This window comes from Phyllostomus hastatus, unplaced genomic scaffold (genome assembly GCF_019186645.2).
Source record: "Phyllostomus hastatus isolate PE091 unplaced genomic scaffold, TTU_PhHast_1.1 phas_contig_159, whole genome shotgun sequence".
NCBI lineage: Eukaryota > Metazoa > Chordata > Mammalia > Chiroptera > Phyllostomidae > Phyllostomus > Phyllostomus hastatus.
Genome location: NW_025333640.1, coordinates 20904281 through 20927195, shown reverse-complemented (window position 1 = coordinate 20927195; position 22915 = coordinate 20904281). Strand labels below are relative to the sequence as shown.

Genomic DNA, 22915 nt, shown 5'->3' with positions numbered 1-22915 from the left:
GACACAGTTGGGTGAGCATGTGTGGCTGTTGCATCCAAAATGACTGAGCAAGTAGAGCAATGAATCTGCCATCAAATTTTGTGTTAAATTTGAACATTCCTCTGTGGAAACTCTTGGGATGATTCTGACTCAGAAAGCCACCGCTATGGGCAACTGGTGATTGGCAGCTTCATAATGACAACACGCCTGCTCACGCCACATCTCGTGCAGAGTTCTTTGTGAAACATCAAATCGCCCAGGTGACTCAGCCCCTCTATAGCCCCCAGATTGGCACCCTGAGACTTTTTGGCTTTTCTCAAAACTAAAATCACCTTTGAAAAGGAAGAGATTTCAGACCATCTATGCAATTCAGGAAAACATGACAGGGCAGCTGATGGTGACTGGGAGAACTGTGTGAGGTCCCAAGGTGCCTCCTTTGAAGGGGACTGAGACGTCCTTGTCCTATGAACAATGTTTCTTGTATCTTGTATCTTCTTCAATAAATGTCTCTCTTGACTTTTCATATTACATGGCTTCTGGAAAAATCTTTTATTTCCTCTTCCTTAAATCAGCCTGTTTGGTCCCTGAGATAGTTTGGTCCTTGCTGTGGAGATGATGCATCAATTTCTCACAGACAGGTGTGTTCAGGCATTTATTAATAATATACTTTACTTTTCTAAGTCCATTATCTCCCTTAATTTGGTCCTGCCAAGTAAGTCTGCATTTGTCTCAGAAGGGTCTTCAGAGTCGACAGTGGAAAACAAAGATGTCATGTTCTTAGTTTTCAGGTGCAGCCTAGGTGTCAGACAAACATATTCAGGAAAAATATTTGCTGACTGAACACGATCCTCCCTCCAGCCAACACTAGAGGGGTGCCCTGTAAGGCAAGAGAGGGAATGGCAGCAGAGCACCGGAATCAGATTTAAGGGCTGCTAGACTGGGACTTCAACAGCTTGATTTTGGGAAACACAGGAGTAGAGCAACATGTGTCCTGCTTTTTGCCTTGAGACCAAGAGATGGTCAGCCCCACCCAGAGCAACCTTGCCGCTAGAACCCCGGAAAGAGAGTAGAGATGTCTATAGGAGTGCCCAGGAACAACAGGCCAGGCTGAGGCATCATGGGAAAGAAGCCTTATTATGCAGGGAGTGCGTTCCCCCCACAGCTGAGAGAGGGCCTGCTGGCCCGCAGGGTGAGGAGGTTGTGGCTTTCCACCAGAGAACCGCAGGCCTAAGAGGTACCTGGCTGTGTCAGAAGGAGAGTAACACTCTCCCAGGGATTTCAAGGTCAGAATAAGGAAGATGCCAGGGATCCACGAGAGAGACCCTCAGGGACATCAACAACCCAGGAGGGGCCGCAGAAGAGAGACGTTGGGTGCCATTCATTTGCCTGTAGTTGAGTCACCCTGAGTAAGGGAGGGATCTAGGAAACCAATGGAGTGACTTCCATCCGAGACAACGAGAATCCACACCTTGAAGTCAGAGCCTTCTTCGGCCCCTGTGGATTATTAGGATTACATTTAGCTGATTTTCTTTTCTGTGCCTTATACTTGGAATGATACCTCTCTTCATTATGAGATATTTTACCACCTTCTTTTTTTCCTTTACTCCATGCAGGAGGGTGAAGTCATTAAGAATGCCAGTGTTGGGGACTGACTGCTGAGGTCGAACGCTGCTCCCAACACTACTGGCTCCGGGCTTGTGGCTGAATTGTGTTCTCTACTTGGTTTCTGTATCTGTGAAAACATTTGCTTCACAGTGTTGTTCTGAGGATTCAATACGTAATACATGTGCAACATTTAGAATGGTGTCTGGTGCCTTGTGCTTGCTCAGAAATATTAGCCAGTAGTTATCCATGGCTAGTAATTAGTTTGATTCTACCCAAGGCATTCTTCTGGCCTTGGGGAAAGGTTAGAGATAGCTCTTGGTGTCAAAGGGTTAGCTCTTGGTGGTGGAAAAGAGAGTCCCTCAGGAACCCAGGGTCCCTGCATTTGGAGAGGACCTCACTTCTTTCTCCATTCCTGTTTTATGCCCCTGTGACTTCTGCAATCCCATCCCTGCCATTTTCTGAGGAAGAGTGGTTGAAAGCTCACTGCACTGACTTTGTGCATCAGGACCTGCCTGGGAGCCCCAGCTGCCCTTGCTGTGACTGACAGGTCTATGAGGTGTGTTCTTTACCAAGTCCCCACCCCCAAGCCCTAGACCCTTTGACTCCCTATTTGGGTGCAGAGATGTCTTCACTTTGGAAGAACCTTCTTTCCTTGTGCAGGCCAACTAATTCAAAACAGGTTTGTCCTGACTAGTGATGCTTACAACTCAGGGTACCAAAGTATCGTCAGGTTAGACATGTCCTTCAGTCCTTTATTTCAGTCTAAACTGAAGCATGATTAACTTCAAGTGTTGTTAAAAACAGAAACAATTGCTTTAAAAGATAGAAAAGATCGCATAATAGAAAAGAACTAGAACAGTTATGCAAAATGATTTCAATTAACGTATTCTATATGAAAAAGAATACTTCATGGCTGATACATAGAATATGTTGTTTTACCATTCCTTTTTTAAATAAGAAATTCATTTTCTGTTTTGATAATAGAAGCTATGCAAGGACATTGAAGGCAATTGAGAATTACCCACAATCTCACCATTCATATTGAGGCATATTTAATATTTTGCTAATCTTCTGGGCATAGATGAGGGTAATTGTTAAATACAAACCAAGATCCATTTAAGGATTTTTTTTAAATCACTGCTGTGGAAGGAATGTAAAAGGAAGAAACAGTGGACAATTTCTCTTGGGGCAAAAAAAGTCTCACCTCTCTCTTATTTAACAATGAGGAAACAGAGGCCCAGGAAAGCAATGTCATTGTCCAAGGTCATACTCCTTCTTAGATTTGTTTTTATTTTGCTAAATTCCCCTATCAGCGATCCTCATATTGGCTCCTCCATTTTTCTGAACAAGGTGCAGAAGTTCTGCTCTTTTCTGACGGTGCATGTGAGCAGAAGGTTTTCCTGGAAATGCGATGTGAGCCTTCTGCTTTCTGTCTGTGTAAACTATGTATTTTAGGTTACCCTGGCAATAGCCATTCTATCTTAATGATGTTGTTGTCTGTGAATTTGGCATTGTCTTGCATGATCCAAAGCTAACAGGTACATTTAGGACCCTAATTTTGAGAACTATCCCGGGGACATTCATCTTCAAGCAGTTTTCTTTGTGAAATGCTTTCCTGGCACTGCTGGCCCCAGCCAAGATCACGTGGCTCCCTCTGCATCAGGAGTTCACGTATTCCCAATGGAAGAGTCAGCTGGCATTTAAGTGAATTAAGAAAACAGTGTAGATAGATGGGAAATATGTGGGCTACTCCCAAAATGTCAGCAAAATATCTGAACAAAATCCAGGGACATTGAAAATACTCCATGATTGCCAGAGTCATTCACAGAAAGCCTCACAGACTCTGTCTGGTTCAGCTCTGTCCTATAAAACCCAAGTGTTATTATTGTTAATAAGATTTTTATCTATGTAAGCATTGACTCAGTTCCTGCATTTCAGTTCTCACCTTTTTTTAATCTTCACCCCAGGACATTATTTTTTTCATTGCATACAGAGAAAGGGGAACGGAGAGAGAGAGAGAGAGAAACATTGATGTGAGAGAGAGACATCGATTGGTTGCCTTCTCGTACGTGTCTGGACTGGGGATCAACTCGTTTTGCTGTGGCCATCTTCTTTTCTGCCACTTTCTCTCCTGTCTTCACGCTAAATCCAAGCTCAGAAGGACAGAAGTTGAGCTACCTGCTCTAGCCGAGTCTCCCAGAGCCTGGTGATTTCCCTGCAGTATCATTTGCTGTTTCTGAGCATCTGTCCAGAATGGATGATTGTTAGGTACAAGGGATTTGTTTTGGAATGGAAAGTGAGATGTCTAGATTTCTGGAGTAATGGATTGTCCCTGAAAACTCAAATCGAAGGTAGGTCAATATGCCTTTTGGCAAAAGTCAAAAGTGATTTGAAGGAATGTAAAAGAAGATGGTTGAGGGAAAGTTGCTGGTGAGGTACAGGGGATACTCAGGCATAAGTGGGACCTGAAGATCAGAAGAAATAAGCTTTTGTGGGCACCTGAAAAACTCACTTGGGGATGCTAAGCCCGGCCTGAGGGCAGGGTAACGTTAAAATGGGACTGGCCTCAAGGAAAGCCAGGACAGAAAGGAAGAGAGGAAAAAGGCAGGGATCTCTGCTCCCTCGCCAGCACGCAGAGGTCCTCTTTTCTCTGGTTCTCTGGCTAGAGAGAGGGCTAGAAAGAGGGTGTTCTTTCTGGAGCTTCCATCGTCCCTGCCAGTTCTGAGACTTGCCCACTTTGGGGTAAAAGTCTAGAGATAAGTCAAGGGAAACGACCCCAGTAAATTCACTGCTACTTGTCTTTTACCAAGGTTTTTCCCTTCCTAATTGTCCTTCTACTGTTTCATTTTTGGAGTTTTCAAATAGCTGCTTTGTCATGTTTTCTCCAGAGTTTATGGTTGTAACCAGTACTGGGCTTACTCCATCCTGGTTGGTACTAGCAATCGGCGATTCCTTTGAAAATGTTCATTGTGACATGAAAACCATTCTGTATGTGCCTTTCTTTGCACCTTACTAATTATCTCTCTTTCAGTAAACACATATCAAAATTATATCTTAATCTGGAAAGCAAGGGTCACCCCTGACTGCAATTCATATGCGTTCAGTCACTCAATCCGGCTGACTTCCACAAGGAGCCCGTAGGGTGGTGGTGAAGGTTATTGGCTATGATGCTCTACTGTCTTTTTTGGTTTGACTCCTGGTTCTCCTACTTACTAGTTCTTTATGCTGAGATGTTTATATAACCTATTTATTCCTCAGTTCCTACAACCACAAAATGGGGATGATATTACCAATAATATTAAATCTTACAACATTGTTTTGGGAATTGAGCCAAAGCATATAAAGCAATTAGAATAATACCTGGTATATTATAAGCTATGGCTATTATCCCCCTCATCTTAGCTATTTCTCAAATGTGTTTAATTTCCACCATTATCATCCCAGTTCAAGCAGAAATTTGAAACACTTCAAACAATATCATCCTGGGCCCTGAGAACTGTTCAGCATAAAACGTAGGAGGATTTAAGTGATTTTTGCAGCATTTCAAACTTTTGTTTACTGGCTCAAAAAAGTAAGTCACAGTGGGTAAGGCAGGATTTAAAGATAGGCAAGAGGTAAAATGCTCCTTTTAGGGGTTCTCATGTTCTATGCTGCTGCACAGAATCAAATGATTTAGAAATCCTAATTCAGTGGGTTAGGAATCTACCATTTTAACAAACACACCATCAACATTGTGATACAGATGATTCTAGAAGCAAACTCTGAAATCAATACTGCTTCTCTGGCAGTGTGATAAAAGTTGGTAATAATGCTAAATTCTGTTGGAAGTTGAATTCCTTTGCTGTGTATAAAAGATGACCTGTTACAAATCACCTCAAGTCTGAGGGCACAAGAAATGGCCAAATGACCCATGCATCAGTGTTAGCCTTCCCCATGAATGCTCTGTGTTTTGTTCAGTGGAAAATAATGTGTCCCTGAGCGACGATAACCTTTTACAGCTCACTCTCTGTTGACGCGGTTATCAGCTATCAGCCATCTCTCGGCTCTCACGGCTGACCGCTCTCCCCAGCTCGCTGCAGTGTTTCAGACTGTAACGCGACACATCATTTCCTTCCAGAACGCACTGCTGAGATTTTGATCTGGGTTAAAGGACAGAGAGTGGGCCAGACATCAGGAGACCTGGCTTTTCCCTCACTGTTGCGGTAACTTTTGTTCATCACGTCAACTAATGTGTGTTGCTGCTCTACAAAATGATGTGATTTCTTGGACTTTACTTTAATTTTCAGTGCATTCTCTCTCTAAAGGAGACTAAAAAGATTATAATTATGATAATAAATGGAAAGTCCATCCAGTATGTTACTGTTTTGTGGGCATCTGCCATTGGGCATTCAAAGTGGCCTCATTTCTAGATTTAGGAATTTGTTATTAGGTTAGGATTCTTTTTAGGTCCAGTAGTCAGATGGCAAGATTATTAGGAATTTTTCCAAGTAAAAGTCTTTTGAGGGCTATTATGTTTAGTTTTCATGTTTTTAGATTTATAAACCTCCACTGAAGCTCTTTGGCAATACCTTCCAACTCTTCCGGCACCTAAACACAGCGGCTAAGACAGAGCACCCAAGCACAGCATATTAGAAACACCTTGGACGCAGGAACCCTCCCTATATCTGTGAACCCTGGTACACAGCGTGTTCTCCATAGTACTCACCGCACACTTGTATGAAGCTTGTACCCCGTAAACTTTAGTAGACCGCATGCCCCCTGCAATACTCAGCAAACACTTGGATGATGGAGTCATGTCTGTTTTGTTGAAGGATCTCATTTCAAAAGCAAGAGAATGAAGTACTCTCATCCCTATCTTATAAAGATTCAGAATTTAGGATGGAAATGTCAATGTTTGGATACGGCAGACAGAAAACAACCTTCTTGAATGGTGCATATAAATTTGAAGTAGCTCATGTTACAAAAGCAGCTCAGAAAATAGCTTGTAGAAAATTGGGGGGATTGTAACAATTTGGGGAAAGACATCTGCTCCAGTTCACAAGTCTCACAAAACATTGTTGATGAGATTTCTTTCCCATTTCCAGTACTAGATTTTTAAATATCAATTGCTTTTTATCTAAAAAATCCTATATTGAGACTGATATCAGGATTCCACTAAGAATTCATTGGTGCACTGTTTAGGCAGTTTATCCTTGGGTTATTAAGTTTAGTTTTATAAAATTAAATTTCTTTTTTTCACTTCTTATTTAAAAATTTCTCACTTCTTATTTTAAAAATCACAGTTGGCATTCAATATTATATTAGTTTCGAGGTATACAGCATAAGGGTTAGACATTGACATAACTCTCAGAGTGACCTCCTGTACCCACCTGACACCATATAGTTATTACAATATTTTATTTTTAATAATATTTTTAAATTATATTTTATTGTTTATTCTATTACACTTATCCCATTTTCCCCCTCCCCTTTATTCCCTTCTGCCCTGCACCCACCTCCCACCAGCATTCCCCCTCCCTTAGTTCATGTCCATGGGTCATACATGTAAGTTCAGCTTCTCCATTTCCTTTGCTATTCTTAACCTCCCCCTGTCTATCTTGTACCTACCATTTATGCTTCTTATTCCCTGTACTATTTTCCCCATTCTCCTCCCCCGACCCTCTCCCTACTGATATATTTTTTTTAATTTTATTTTTCAATTACAGGTTACATTGATATTATTCTGTTTGAGTTTCAGATATGCAGCATAGTGGTGAGACGCCCATGTACTTTATAGTGTTCCCCTGATATATCAAGAACCCATCTAAAATCACACATGGTTATTATAATACTACTGACTATATACTCTATGCTGTACTTTATATCCTTATGACTATTTTGTCATTACTCACTTATACGTCTTTAACCCTGCACCTTTTTTGCCTGGTCCCTCCACCCCACCCCTCTGTCAGCCACCAGTCTGTTCTCTGTATCTATGGGAGTATTGCTATTTTGTTTGTTTGTTTGTCTTGGTCTTTAGATTCCACATACAAGTGAAATACAGATGGTATTTGTCTTCCTCTCTCTGATTTATTTCACTTAGCATATACTCTCAAGGTCCATCCATGCTGTCACAAAAGGTGAGATTTCGTTCGTTTTTATGGTCAAGTAGTATTCCACTGTGTAAATGTATCACAGCATTTTTACCCACTCGTCTGTTAATGGGCATCCGGTGTGCTTCCATTTCTTGGCTATAATATTGAATTTTAATTCTCTTTGTGGTGATCCTTTGGTTTTGGGTGGTTATTATTTTTAAATTGCACAGTAAGAAGAAAGATCTAAATTTGAGGATCAATGAATGTTAAGGTAAATGGATGATTCATTGATCCCAGAAATATCTAATTTGTTGAAATTTTCAGGTAACACTGTTTACTGGTCAATTAAACTGGATGCTGTTAACTTGTTTTCCAAAATGAAGGAAAATTGAATGAATTAGGCCTGAACTTTTGTTTTAATGACTCCCATAGAAAGCCTGTAGGGTAGCAGCTGAGAACATTGGCTATTATGCTCAGTTGTCTTGTTTTAAATCCTGGTCTCCCGCTTACTAGTTCCTCATGCTGAGATGTACATTTAAGCTGTTTATACCTTACAAACTGCAAACTGGGAAAGATGTTATCAGCGATAATAAATCTTACAGCATTTGTTTTGGGGCTTGAGTTAATGCATATAAAGCAGTTAGAATAATGCTTGGTACATTGTAAGCTTTGACTATGACTCCCCTCACCCCGGTCATTTCTCAAATGTGTTTAATTTCTACCATTATCACCCCACTGCAAGTAGAAATTTGAAACACTTCAAATAGTAGTATACTAGTCTTTAAACCAAGGATGTACTCTTTGCTAGCCAAGCACACTATTTCACAAGCTCCAGACTTACCGTGATGCCCATCAGCTTGTCATTAGGATAAGGGCTCTGTTTCAAAGCCCTCTGTTACTGCAACAGGGAACAGAGAGAAAGGATCAGGAGCTAGAGGGAGATACAGGGTCAAGGCATTAAAAATATTAGTTGTTACTGCATATTTGATGCTGGTGTGAATAATAGAAAATCTACCTTTTGAGCGGCCTAAGCTCTCATTTCACCATTTTAGGGACATGCCTTGGTCTGTAATACACCCATCCTTAACCAAATGTCCCTCTTTGTGTCTGATGGTTTAAACAGAAAGGGTCCTTAAAGATCATCCAACTCAGCTCCCTGTGTTTTATAGATGAGAAGGCCAAGGGACAAAGAGAGCAAATATCTCTTTCCTAGACGACCCTGTCACTTCCTAACTGGGCACCACGTCCTCTGCCCCTCCAAGGCATTCTTCGCATGGAAGTCAGTGACCTCTACAAAGTGCAGATCTGATGGTTTTCAACTCCTCTCTCCAACCCCCTTGCTCCTAAGGGCCCAGGTCTTTAAACTCCAAGTCCCAATGATCAATTATTCCATTAATATTAATTGACTCATGGTTGGTGTTTTTGCTGTTTATAAAAATAAAGTTATAGATTAAATTGATAAAGGCTAACCTGGTTGAAAAATTTTGAAGAAGTATTGTCTAATACAGTGGTTCTTACTGCTTCTAGAAACTTCTCAAGTCCTCCTCCAATCTGGCCCCTGCTTTCCTTTTTAATCTCCCATTCCCTAGCTCCCTGTACTTTGTCACTGGGGCCTCCTGCTATTCCTGGAGCACACCACGTTCCCTCCTGCCTCTGGGTCTTGGCATATGCTGGTGATCTCTGCCAAGGTTTTTTTCTCTTCTCAATTGTATGCTTAAACCTGACTTTCTCTTTAAAGATATCACATCATTTTTCTAATTGCCTTTCCTTGACTCAACAGTCTACATGAGGATTCTGGGTTACCTGCTCTCAGGAGGGCTTGACTCCTGTCTTTCACTGCAGTCACCTCAGCATGTAATTATGTGCTCCTTCCTTTGGGTGATTACCGTTCCTCTTCCCCACCTGACTGGGAGCCGCATGTGCGTAAGGTCAGACACTGCTTTGTTTGCAGCTGTAACTTCAGTTCTTAACAAAATTGCTTCTTAGGCACTCTGCAATGTTTTGTTAGGCGAATGAATGAATAATGATTTGCCATGGAGAGGTTTGAGTAGTTTCTGTGAGGCAGATTAGACATCAAGGAAATAATGTAGTTATCTGACAATTGTTTCTCAGTGTGTATTGATTTTTCTCCACCCTCCTACAAGTTTCACCAGTTTTCTACAGGACACACGGGGAATAGAGCTTTTATTGTTAGGCAGAAATGTCTAAAGATGTTGGGAGATACTTAAAACAAGCTTCGGCATGAAAAATATATTCAAGTTTTACTTTGCTTTGTTAAAAAGTCTTTCCACTCGGGGCTTAGACCAAATATTTCAGTTTGTGTGTCCTGCGAGAGCAATGTTCTAGCTGATACACCTAATAAAAATATTATAACTGTTTATTGGGATGCTCAAGTAATTCCCATGGTCTCCTACTTTCCAGTCATCATTCTAATACAATGGTTTTCCTTCCTTGCATTAATTAATGTTTTATTAATATTCCAGGAAAAATAGAATTACAAAATTCTCCTTGAAGATACATGTTGTACATTAGTGTAGATCATTAGATTTTTATCTCGAGCATCTTCCCAGGGTTGCTATCTCTTCTTATTTCCTTTGCCCTGGATTTCCTTTTTAAATGAATTTGTTTGGTGGCTTTTCTTGCTTGAGTCACATTCTGAGGTTGGGTCCCATGCATTTGTTAAGCCCTTTAGTATAAGGAAATGTAAATCCCATTAAGTAGAATGATTTTCTTTTGGGTAGTATCTATCATTGGCTCTTTGAGAAAAAGAATAAGATGTGACAAATTCTTTCTATTTTTTATCACAGTAGGATACATTTCTTGAGCAAGTCATAACTTTGATCACATTTGTTTCTGATTTTCTACAAAATTTTAAGGCTTAGGGGGCCTCCAAAGAGCATCAGGGTGTTAGTGGGATGAGCTGGATGTGGGGGACAGTCAAGTCAGGTTCAAGCCCTCATTTTCACAGTTATGTGAGCTTGAACAGTCTTAATATTCTTGACCAAAGGTGCTCCTCCTCTATCAAGGACAGTTTGCTTCTCCCGCCAGGCACACAGCTTTGGAAGGGAAGCACATGCGGTGCTGAGGGAGGGAAGGCCTCGCCAGGCTGATCGCAGAGTGGGTGCTGGCCCTGGGGACCCATGGGGTCACAGGTGCTGCAGCCAGGTCATCCTTATACCTTCAGTACGTCTTTTCCATGGGAACCTCCCACGACCTTCTCTGCCCTTCCTCTGTGACCATGTTTTCCAAATGTGCAAAGTCAATGGAAAGATTGAAAAGTTTAGGATTCACAATAATACTACTCAGTATTTAATGAGCACTGTAATCGACCCTGGTCCCAGCAGGAAACAGGTGGCATAATGAGTTAGGGGATTTGAAGACATACTGTGTGAAGGAACTATTTACGGAGAAGTGAGCAGGATGAAGGGAACCAACAAGAAACGAATGCTGTAGCGTCCTGGAACTAGCTCGGTAGAAAAGTCATTGTCAGCCCCTGACATAAAGGGCCAAGAAAAGAACAGTATTCCTGGCTGATTCAGAGTTGGAACTGTTATGAGAATCTATTCAGCCTGAGCTGTGGTCATGAGAGGCCCCTGCAAAAGGCGAGAGCGGGAGGCATAATTTCCCCCCAGTTCTCACTCTGCCTCCTCCTGTCCTCTTTTCCAATCTCCTGACAGTTCCTCCCATTTGCTGGAACCAGACGGGGTGCAAGTTTGGGGGCCTGGGTAATGTGGTCCTTACTGGTCAGCAGAGAAGGGGCAGAGAAGTAGCGAGAATGAGTTGGAGCAAATGGAGAGTACAGCAGACATCATATGAAGTGGGTATTAGTGCCAGTTTACAGATGAGGAAACTGAGGCACAGACAGGTGAAGGTCACACAGGTGGTAGGTCACTGAACTGGGATTCAAACCTGGGTCTATGGACCCCCGCAGGTGAAGTCCTTCCATCTCAATCATCAGTCACGCACTGCCACCTCCTCCTAACCAGACTGGATTTTCCTGCGGGGTGGCATTCAGTGGAGAACATAGCAGCTGTTCAACACAATATAGACTCAAAATGTCGCTTGAACTTATGTCATAATTCTAAACAAGAGTCTTTTATTTTTAGTACTTAAGTTATTTAGTTTTTTTCCATTGAGGTATAAGGTACATACAACATATTAGTTTCAGGCTGACAGTTTGTGATGAGGGCTTTTAAGACCTCCTGCCTCAGCCACCTTCAAATCTGCAGCACAGCGCTGTGAACTAACGCCCTCTCGCTCTACAGCACGTCCCCATGGCTCATGGTTTTTTTTTTTTAAGATTTTATTGATTTATTTTTAGAGAGGGAAGGGAGGGAGAAAGAGAGAGAGAGAGAGAAACACCAGTGTGTGGTTTCTGGGGGTCATGGCCTGCAACCCAGGCATGATTCCTGACTGGGAATTGAACCTGCGATACTTTGGTTTACAGCCCACGCTCAATCCACTGAGCCATGCCAGCCAGGCCATGGCTCATGTTTTTATAACTGGAAGTTTGCACCTTTTGACGCCTTCACCCAAAGAAAAGGCTAACCCAAATGTGTTTAACACTAAAATTAAAAGTTTAATTTTCAGTTTCAACACGTTTCATCACACTTTTTTGTTCTTTTTGCCACATTCCCATAATCATTACCTGTTGGATTTTGGAACAAGATAAAACACAAAAGAGAACACAAAGTTATTTTCTTTTCAAAAAAATTGTTAAATTGAATTATGAGGTGACATGGGTTAATAAAATTGTAAGGTTTCAAGTGTGCAATTCTATAACGCACCAACTGTATACTGTATTGTGTGTTCCCCACCCATAGTCCAGTGTCCTTCCATCACCATTTATCCCCTTTTACCCTCCTCTGCCTCCCCACACCCATCCCCTCTGGCAATCACCACACTATTGACTGTCTCTGAGGGTTATTTATTTATTTATTCTGCTTAATCCCCTCCACAGTTGTTTTCTGTGGGTGTAAAAGTATAATGTTTTAAGCAAGAATAGTGAATATTCACAATGATGACCCATATCTGGCACCTAGAGGGAGAGAGCTAGCAGCTTCACAGAGGTGAGTGACAGACTCCGTGTGGGCACCCCTGAGAGCGGCGCCAGCAGGACCAGGGTCAGGGCCTGGTGTGAGGTCTGAGGCCCCCACTCCCCCGCCCTGTGATCCGGAAAAGTGCGTGGATGTCCCCAGGCTCTCATTCTCAGCTCTCACACGGAAAAACTACGGGTATGAAATTACGGAGGCAACAGTGAGATTGAGTTAAGTAATTTTTTAAGATTCCTTTCCAACTCTCAGAATTTATACCATGTATCTAAAAAGTGCTTTATAATTGGTGAAGAACTATTCAAATATTAAAGCTTACAGGATAATATGAGGCTCTACATGGCTTAAACCATTCTAGTTATGTATGGCACTTTAAAAATTGAAATAATGTTGTATTAGTTTCAGGTGTACAGTGTAATGATTCAATATTTGAATATATTGCAAAATGTTCTCTCTGGGATGTTTTATGGACAAAACTTTATTTTAATTTTAAGACATTATTAGAAGAACTAATTGTTACAGAGCCAAGATAATGGCTCCCAATAAGGAGGACGTTAGAATTTATTTGAAAGGGATTTTTTTCTTGTCATGTTCCCCTTATATTAACTTCATTTGAAATTACTCTTTGGATTTTGTACATTTGGCACCTTGAATCAGGAGGAGAAGGCAGAAAGGATGCTTTGTCCCCGTCATGCCATTGTTCTTGGAAGCAGGTGATGACTAATTGGTACACGGTGTCCTGAGCAAGCTGCGTGCGGCCGGCAGCCGCAGTCCCAGACTCCACTCAGCAGGGAAAAGTGGTTCTTGGGCTGTCAGGGGGAGTGCCAAAGATGCCATTACTGTTGCATTAGGTAGTAAAATAAGGGAAGAAAAGGGAATGTTACAGTTTTGTTTTAAAATTTCAAAAATGTTGCTTCCTTTTTGATGCTTAACTTACCTGTTTACAAAGGAATTCCTATGAGATTTGGTGTTTGAATGAAGTAACATGTGTAAAGCCTTCTATTAGAACATAGACAACTCTCAATAGAAAATAAAATAGTTGCATTCCTCGGTTCTTCCGAATGGAAGGCAGAATTAAACCAATGGGTAGAATTCACAGGGACATTTTGGTTCAATGTGAAGACTATTGTAACGATGAACTCTGCTTAAATAGGTCTTTTTGATACTTCTTCAACTTGCCAAATGAAATAACAAAGCAAATGACATGCACATTTACCTCTCTCTCTATATTTGTAAGTATCAGTCAACAAATGTTTACTGAGGGCCTGCTATGTCAAAGAACTACAGAGTATATATAATACAAAGCATTAAAAGCTATGGCCCATGCTCTCAAAAATTTACTAATATCAGAACATCCTGAAAATATTATTAAAACAGCATTTCAATAGGAACAGAGCAACATCTATCCAAAGATTCCATGAGTTCAATGTTTTTATAAACAACGTATCTTCTGGGGCACTGTAGTCTGAACTGAGCTATTGGGGTCAATAACATTTTAATTTATACACAAAAAATAGTAACATTTCAAATTTCAACCTTTCTATATTTTGTATATTATAAGGTGGGGGGTTTACTAGCTGAGATTCTGAAACTTGATCGCCTTTTCCATCTGATTGAGCATTTAAAGATAAAAAGGAATCCATAAAAGTTTTTTGCAATCAAAATTAGTGAGTAATGTGTACCACAGTTATGGCTATTTATTTTCTGTCTTCTTAGATGTATTTCCCTTAGGACGGACTCAAATGTGAATAAGACCAATCTCAAAAGGACAATTTATACTTTTTCTAAATTATTTATCCTTTGGTCTTCTGGTCATCCCTTCAAAATGATATATCATCTCTATCTTTCTATTTGAGATCATTGCATGTTTTGGAAAATAGAAACTTTTGAAGTTAAAAAATATTTTCTCAGGTTTTTTTCAAGCCTTTTTCTCAGAGGTCTGTGCTTTAATGAGGATTGTTCTGGCCATACTGTTTAAAATTCCATATGCTCTACTCCCTGGCCCTTTTAATCCTTCTTGCTTAGTTTTGCTTTTCCTTTTCAGTGTTGCCATCTTCTAATATGTGTTATAACTTTTTTATGTATTGTGTTTACCACTTCTTATTTATCTCCCCCTGGAGAATATAAGCTCCTTGGCATTGGTCTGGGCAATTCCTTTTGGACGTGACAACAAAGGCCGTGCAACAAAGGCAAAAATAGACGAATGGAATTCTATCAAGGAACTAATGTAACTCAATAACAACAACAACAGCAGCAACAACAAAGACAGGAAAATGGGCAAAGGACCTCCTGAATAGACATTTTTCCAAAGAAGATAGGCAAATGGTCAACAAGTACATGAAAGGTGCTGACACTTCTAATTATTAGGGAAATGTACATTAAAATCACAGTGAAGTGTCACTCCACACCCGTTGTAATGGCTGTTATTGAAGATTACAAGACAAGAGATTACCGGATAAAATTACCAGAGGATCCAGCCATTGCACATCTAGATTATATTTCCAAAGGAAATGAAATCAGGATCTTGGAGAGACATGTGCACCCCCGTGTTTGTTGCAACATCATTCGCAATAGTCAAGACATGGAAACACCCAAACTGCCTGTAGGTGGATAAACGGGTAGAGAAAATGATAAAATGGGACATTATTCAGTCTTAAAAACAACAAAATCCTGCCTCTTGCAACAACTTGGATAAACCTGCAGGACATTACACTGAGTGAAATAAGCCAGACACAGAGAGAAAAACAGTGCTTGTTGTCCCTTACACGTGGAATCTAAAACAGTCAGGCTCATGGAAGCAGCCAGTAGAACGGAGGTTGGCAGGGGCGCAGGAGGGACGAAGGGGGAAGGAGCTGGTCAAAGGTGCAAAGCCTCAGTTGTGCAGATAACTAAGCTCCGGAGACTGCACATGCGACATCATGGCTGCAGTCGGCAACATTGTATGGCCTGCTGGACGTTCTCTAAGAGGGTAGGTGGGTCTTCGTTCCCCTCCACACACAGACACAAAGAAGAAAGTGGCAGTTAGGCTAGGTGATAGATATGTTAGCGTGATTGTGATCATTATTTTACAAAGTCTAAACACATCAAAGCATCATATAATATATACACCCAAAATATAGGCAATTTGTATTTGTCAGGAAAAGAACACTGGAATTGAAACCTGCTAGAAAGTCTAGTTTGTCCCACTGAATTTCCACAGAGTAGCCTGACACGGTGCTCATCACATAGCATGTTGGCTTAATACCTCTGGTTCTTGGCTAAAAACCTGATCCTCTTACAGCTCAGGGTTTTCTAACGACTTAGGGCACTGTTTTTTACAATCAATTTTCTGCTTTAACAGATTTTTATTGCTTTGGGTGAAAGGCTATCTCTGTAATGGTTAAGGGTCCGAGACAGATAAAAAAAAAAGAGCAGATTCAAATATAATCTTTAATCAAAATCTCCAGGGAAAATTTCTGTACCAGGCATGTTTTTGCAACTGTGCCTTTTTCACCTGGGCTATTCTGTGCTGCAGAGTCGTGGCTGTGTACCACTGGTGACTTATTTATTTAAAGATGGTTAACGATTCTCTCCAGCTCTCCTGGGGACGGTGGAGTGTGAGATAGCGCCGGGGAGGCCTGTGGCCTGGAGAGAGAGAGCGAGGATAGTACAAGGCCCTCAGTCTGAGTATATTAAGAAACAGAAGCAGAGCAGAAAAGCCTTGCTGGGGCAGAATTTTGTAGATGATATCTTGCTTTGCTCATTTACTTTGGAGAACACACCTTTACAATGGTCGCTATTCTTGACCGATGCCTGGAAAAGCTCCTGACTTGGGTTTCATAAAGAAAACCAAAAAATTAATTTGAGAATAAGAACCCACATTGGGATCAAAATTTTGAACAGTTAAAGAAATAGCTAAGTGGATGATGATCATGATGATGTCAATTTCCTACGGTTCTGATAGTCATTTATAATTTCATTATACTGGGAAATCGTTGAGTCTTTACCAGGTGCAATTGCCGGAAATCTCTCTTTTCTGGTCTGCCCTCTGTTCTGCTCTGCTCTTACTATTCTACTTCCCTGCTCATTTTCTTCTTGCCCTGCACTTGTTTTGCTCCTGTGTGCACCGTGAATGGCCGCTGCCTGGTGTTAGGCGTGTGACACCAATTTCAGAGAATACCAGTTCTTGGTACTTATTTGCAGCTGCTTGAAGGGCAGGGTTTGCAGTAGAGTTGTGGCCACTTGTTTCTACTGAACGGTTTTTGAGGGAGCTTCAAGGCTGTTTTATCCATTGGGCTAAAATATTTGAAACCTTGAAAAAATATTTAGGACTTAAAAAGATCAGTTAAAGAAGATGAAACAAAAATTGTGGCATCAAAATTGATAGTACTTTTAAACACAAAATCATATGTATTTTTTACATTTTAAGGCACACAATTGCGTTTTATATGGGATGTTTTGCAACATGTTTGATGTAATCAGGTTAGTCAAGATGCTCTCTTTCTGCCTCACAGCTTTCTCCAGCCTAAAGAGGACAGTCTGTCCTCCCACCAGCTGGGCCTGGAAGTGCCAGGGAGTTAGTGTTCCTTGGGCAGCCCTTGGCTCGCGGGGAGTGGGAGCAACGGACCGATGCCAGCCCCTGTGCTAAGACGGAGAATGCGGGAGTATTCCGTGCACTTCTCGGGGGTCCTGGGAAGCAGCGCCTCTGCCCACAGCAGGACCTGGATCACAGACCCTGGTGTTGGCTCGTCACTGTCTCTCCTCGCTCGGCCCTGCCTCCTCACACTGCCCCCCAGCCAAACACCTGCAGCCAAGCCCTGGTCTCAGGCTTTGCTCCCAGGGGAGCCCAGAGGGAGGCACCCAGCAATCCATGTTTCTGTTGAGAGAAGAGCTGTGGCTCTTTCCTTCTCTCTCCCTGAAGTGCTAATAGCTCTTCAGGTAAAGGTTTTAGAAGCTGTTTTGGCTTCTTTTCTGTGAAAAAAAAGATGTTTCAATGTAGATATCCCAAATGGAGACCTTAGAGTTCACTAGAGAGAGGTCCTTGTCTTCCAAGATCTTTCTTGGCTATCATTCACTTACACCCCTGTGCCGTCTGCATCTTCCTGGGGGTGTATTGATGACCAATCACCTCCACTGTGGGGGGACTTCCAATAGCTTGGAAATATAAGACATGGATAGACACTACTAGAATGGTACTACTTACTAACTGACTGGCGAAATATGAAGTTAGGCACTACACATTCTGTAGGCACATTTAAAAGAATAGCCCAGACCGGTGAAGCGTGGTTTGCTGCATTCAGACTGGAGGTAACAGGATTATTAAGAGGTTGCTCTCAGAATATCTGTCACACGTGCAGAAGCTTGGACCAGGATGATGATGGTTGGGGAACACTGAATCTGGGAGGCTTTGTAGACCAAATTCCTTCAAGACTTACTAGGTGGTGAAGATGTGTGATGCAAGTCAGAAAGCAAGCAAGCAAAGTAACTAAGGAAAATGGTGACACTACCACTGGCAGTGGAGAATTGTGGCAGGAAGGGTGAGTTCAACTTCTAATGAGGAACTTCTTCCTGCCTTTGAGACCATCTAACATGTAGTAAAGAGTGTAGGTTTTGGCATCTGAAATCTTTGCGTCCTATTCCCAGTTTGACTTTTTTTTTTTGCAAGTGATGTGACTTTCAGTAGACATTAACTTCTCTGACCCTCAGTTAAAGGGGTTAATAATAATTACTGCAGTGTAATTTTAGGGATTAAGGATGCTAATTATTGATATGTAAAAGCTCCAAAATGGTAGTCATTGCTACCATCCCAGAAGAAACATTCAGAAGTGGTTAGGGGATGTGGCATTGGGAAGAAAGATGCCGTACCTGGACAGGTAGATGTGCGTATAGGTGCGAAACTAAATTAGAATGAAATGCAGGAAAGAGGCATTCACTGAAACTCAGGAGAAACAGATAGCCCAGGTCTGACACCTGGCTGGTGATTTTGGCAAGGCAGGTATAAAGCAGTATTTATAACCAAATTGAGGTCTGCTAAATTCTTTTTTTTCTGCAAAAAGCTTTATTGTTTCCATTGATACAAGGAATGGGAGAGGCTCCAAGGTATTAAAAGGCTGACTACTGGTTGCAGGGAGAGGCTCAGGTGAAAGCCGGACACCAGGGGGATGCAGAGGAGCCCCTCAAAGGCCTCTGGGCTCCAAAGGCTCCTACTTGCGCTTGAGGGTGAGGCTTTTGAAGACACACTCACCCGGCCCAGCCTGGGGGCCCGCCTGGCCTGCAAAGGTTAGTCAGGTGGTTGCCCACCTTCTTGATGAGTTTCACCTCCTCACGCAGGTAGTGGTTCTCCAGGAGGGCTAGAAGGTCTGTGTGGGTAGAATCGAGGGTCTGCAGATCCAAAAGGGCCTGGTTTAGGTTCTTCTCCAAGGCCACAGCAGCTTCCATGGTGTCCTGAGTTTCGCCCCACTCAGTTTGGGAAGGTTCTGCACATCCTGGAAGAGAACTCGGCCACTGCACCGGTTTTGCATCTTTAAAAGATACTCGGCTCCCTTGCACTTCTTGGCCAGCTCTCGGAAGAAGTGGCCTACACCGAGGAGCCACGCTGTCCTAGTGGAGATCGAAGCCCAGAGGGAGGGAGGTGTGTGAGTCCTGCAGGCTGACCAGGCCCAGGCGGTTGACGTCAGCCTCCAGCGTGGTGGAATAATTCGGATGAATTTGGGAGCTCATGGTTGTTTGGCAATAAGCAGTTAAGCTAAAAAAAAAGGTGCTGGCTGGTCTCAGAGGCTGAGGATGGCTGAGGTGGTTCTGAAGGTGGTGACTGGAAAAGAAGGATGGTGTTTGGAGGCTGGAAGAAGGGGTGTCCCTGGGTCTATCCATCCAATCACTGTTGAAGCAAGGGACGGATCCAGGGGACCGTCAAAGGGACTGCTGGGACCCGTTAAATTCTTGTGATTAATTGCACTCCAACTTACCTGTCCTCAAAGACAGACAAAAATGAAGTGCAATTTAGAGAGAATGACTATTTCCCCAGTCATTCTGGGGAAATGATATAGCACTATTTGGAAATACAGCAATTTGAGGGACAACTACTTCCTATTCTTATTATTTTTATAGTATTTTGTCTTAAGAAATAATTCGGTTTATTACAGGGATACTTTTTGTCTGAAATAATGAGCCGTTGTTCATTATAGGAAAGAAATGACATGTGGATTTAGTTAGAAATTTGTTATTTTCTGTTGGAATTAGTTATTAATTTGCCTCTACTTAAGAAAGCATGAACTCTAGGCTCTAACCTTTGAGGCTGGAGGACAGTCTCCTTCCCTCAACACCCCCTCAGTCTCAGCAGCCCCCCATGAGAAGGTGTCAGAAAGCCCTGTTATTTAGCTATTTCTATCTTGTAACAAATGAGCATACACTAGAGAATAAGGGGACTGTCAGCCAGCAACTGCAGGTTAGGGATTTGCCCCTTGGGCTGCACTGAAACTTGGGCCATGATTCTGCAGCCCACTCTCATCTCCTCAGGGTTCAGAAACAAAGCAACCAGGAGAACCTCAGCCAAAGAGACCCCATCTTGTGTAAGCTTCTGTCAATTATGAGCATCTCAACCATAAACTGCTAAGCTGTCCTAAAGAAGGTGGCACTTCTGATCACATTATGCCTACTAGAAAGGGCAGACAGAGGTTATGCGTGAAAAGAGCAAGGGAGTGAGAGATTCCTAGTCTTGCCAACACTGAGTCCTGGCTGGATCCAAACCCCCAGCCAAGCCGAGTGGTGAGCTGACCTTCCAGCAGAGGGCAGCACAGCAGGCTTTTCTGGTGGAGAGGGACTTGCATCCAATGGATGCAGGTTTGAGGAAAATTCCTAGTGAAGGAACACTTGGGTTACTGCTGCTTTTCTGGGTTGTGTGGCAGGATGAGGGCCTCTTTCCCCATTCGCCTTTTTGTTTCTTCTCTTTCTCACTTTTGAAGGGAAGTGGGTACTTTTAGCATAATTCTGTATTGGAGTTATGAAAGATGGTATCACCAAGAGAAGGCTATGTCTTGCTGAATGAGACGTTGGAGCATGGTTTCCTGTGGACTGGAATGGGATCCTTAAAAACAGCATACATTAGTCGTTTGCACGAGGCACAGCAGTGATTAGCTCCAGTTTCCTCTGGTAACGTGTGCACCTGTCCCTGCTTTAAGATGCAGCAGTTCACTAGGGAAAGGCTGCAGAGGTGTGTTCCTCCCCTTGCAATGAAGCTTGTTTTTGCTGCTCTGAGCTCTGTGTTCCAAGGAAGGGTACCTTGCCCTGGTGTCTCTAAGGGGGGATTTTCCTGTGTCTTGGTATAGAAATGGTAACAAAAAGAATCGTGATGTCCATGAATAACCCAGGACTTTTAATGTGTCATGAGTATTTCTGGCCCAAGGGCTACAGAAATTCTAGTCAAGAGTCATTTTAATAATAACATTGGAACATGAAAAATGGGTTTTGGCACAGAAAGAGTGTGCACACATATACTACATTTCAACTTAATAACCATCACATCTTCCAAGTCATTTTAACAAACCCTTTGTCCGTGGAAGTTTTTACCCACTCCCAAAATTTGGACTGGTCTGACACACATTTTTCAGATACAATCTCTTTATCTTCCGAGATAAACCCATTGCCCCTACTGTGCCTGGAGAATGGATTGAGCACCTCCCTCACGTGCCTGCTTTTCATAACTCATTATGTTACTCACTGACCATTCAGCTGTGAGAGGGCTCTGAAGTCGTATCTGCTGCTGTTGCCTCGTGCTCATTGCTGCTCGGGCCACCACCTGCAGGGTCCTGGTGCACATTTGTCTTAGGAGGGCACCTGTGGTGCATCCAGGTTTATGAGGGACCTCTGACTAATGGGAGCAGAGCTCGCCAAACCTGAGATTTGGAAGATGGGGCTGATTAGGAGGCCTGGTAATCCCTCCTATGATTCTTGGAGGTGCCCCTACCCCAGTCCTTCTGTCCAATCAGTAGGAAAATGTGGTGGCTTCTTCTTATTCCTCTAGCTCACATCAAGCAGGAAATGTCTTCGTTTGCCACCCTGCCCCATTCTGTGGATCTATATTACCTTAGTGGTTCCAGAATTCAGACTGCTTGAGTCTATTTTCTAGTTTTACAATTCAAATGACTGTAATATATTCATTCAATACATTGTGTTGAATATTTTTCACCCCAGGGGTAAAATCAGGTTGATGATTTTGGACCACCTTTTTAGTGCTGTGAGGATTAAAGGGGATAAATTTGTGAAGTATGTGACCTACATAATAAAAGTGTTTCTATTTATCTTGCTTGCTTTTTTTAAATACCTTTTTTTTATTTTTCAATTACAGTTGACATACAATATTGTGTAAGTCTCAGGTGTACAACCCAGTGACTAGACATTATGTAGCTTACACAGTGATTACCCGTACATAGTTATTACCGTATCACTGACTATATTCCTTATGTTGTAATTTACATCCCCATGACTATTCTGTAACTACCAATCTGTACTTCTTAATCCCTTCACCTTTTTCATCAGTTCCCTGCAACCCACCTCCCATCTGGCAGCTGTCAAGATGTTCTCTGTATCTATGAGTCTGTTTCTTTTGTTACTATGCTTTTGAAGTGTCTTGTGAATATATGTTTTGTTTGCTTCCCCATCCTCCTTCCTGTAATCTGTTTAAGGCAGTTGTGGGATTGTTGTGATGAACTCTCAGGCGGCCCTAAGGCTAGAGGTGTGGGGAGGGTGAAGAAGAGCGAGGAGCGTGTATCTGGAGAACTTACGTTCTGTTTCAGTGAGGTCTGGAATCTCTACAGTCCTCCTCTGCACTGGAGTGGACACGAGACATCGCCACAGTGAGTAACACATGCCACGGCAGTGGTGTCCTAACCTGCATGAGGCCCAGGATTCCCTGGGAAAACTGAAAAACTGTTCCCTGAGGTTGGTCAGTAGATCTGAGGTATCTCTGGAATCTCTATGTCTAAAATGTTCCCCACTTGACTCTGATGATAGATCTTGTTTAGAAACTCGAGACTGGTGCTACTAATAGTGGAACTTGGGAATGGATATTAGAGTGAAGGCGAGATGAAGGATGTTCCTTTTTGCCCTTCTTTTACAGAGAAAGGTCCAACTGTGGTCTTGAATAAACTTGACTTTGGCAACAGACTGACTGTAGGGCCATGCGTGACAAAAGTCCCTTCCTTATACTGGGGACCAAAGGGTGGAGGTGGG

General features: G+C 42.3%; 1 pseudogene; it reads right to left on the bottom strand.

Annotated features, from left to right (window-relative positions):
* Window positions 1-18823: 18823 nt before the first annotated feature.
* Window positions 18824-19408, bottom strand: LOC123813962 (annotated as a pseudogene).
* Window positions 19409-22915: the final 3507 nt, after the last annotated feature.